Raw genomic sequence first — 1,264 nt, forward strand, 5'->3', positions numbered from 1 at the left:
CAATGTGTGGATATAACAGGATATGATGGAAGTTTTGTCACAAAAGATATATGTATTAGTTCCCACGTAAAAACCACAGGGGACCAAACATCACTGAGCATTTCATTAATACAATTACTTACAATTCACATACTTGATGGATGTGAAAAACATTCATACCACAAAAAAAAACAAAAGTGCCCGAGTTTACCAAAACCTTAATCTTACCAGAATTTAATCCAATCCTAAAATAATGTTGTTTGATAAAAATAGAAGTTTTGTATTCACTACTTCTGTGATTAAAATGGCTTCTACAGGGGTGTGAAAAAGTGTTTGCCCCCTTCCTCATTTCCTGTTCCTTTGCATGTTTGTCACACTTAAGTGTTTCGGAACATCAAACCAATTTAAACAATAGTTAAGGACAACACAAGTAAACACAAAATGCAATTTGTAAATGAAGGTGTTTATTATTAAAGGTGAAAAAAAATCCTAACCATCATGGCCCTGAGTGAAAAAATTATTGCCCCCCTTGTTAAAACATACTATAACTGTGGTTGTCCACACCTGAGTTCAATTTCTCTAGCCACACCCAGGCCTGATTATTGCCACATCTGTTCACAATCATTGCATCACTTAAATAGGAGCTGCTTGACACAGTAAGGTCCACCAGAAGACCCTTAAAAGCTACACATCATGCCGAGACCCAAAGAAATTCAGGAACAATTGAGAAAGAAAGTAATTGAGATCTATCAGTCTGGAAAGGGTTATAAAGCCATTTCCAAAGCTTTGGGAATCCAGCGAACCACAGTGAGAGCCATTATCCACAAATGGCGAAGACATGGAACAGTGGTGAACCTTCCTAGGAGTGGCCGGCCGCCCAAAATTACCCCAAGAGCGCAGCAACGACTCATCCAAGAGGTCACAAAAGACCCCATAGCAACGTCCAAAGAACTGCAGGCCTCACTTGCCTCAGTTAAGGTCAGCATTCATGCCTCCACCATCAGGAAAAAACTGGGCAAAAATGGCCTGCATGGCAGAGTTCCAAGGAGAAAACCACTGCTGAGCAAAAAGAACATCAAAGCTCGTCTCAATTTCTCCACAACACATCTTGATGATCCCCAAGACTTTTGGGACAACATTCTGTGGACCGATGAGACAAAAGTGGAACTCATTGGAAGGTGTGTGTCCAAGTAAATCTGGCGTAGAAGAACACTGCATTTCATAAAAAGAACATTATACCAACAGTAAAATATGGTGGTGGTAGTGTGATGGTCTGGGGCTGTTT

The sequence above is a fragment of the Etheostoma cragini genome, chromosome 16, assembly GCF_013103735.1.
Source record: "Etheostoma cragini isolate CJK2018 chromosome 16, CSU_Ecrag_1.0, whole genome shotgun sequence".
NCBI classification, from domain to species: domain Eukaryota; kingdom Metazoa; phylum Chordata; class Actinopteri; order Perciformes; family Percidae; genus Etheostoma; species Etheostoma cragini.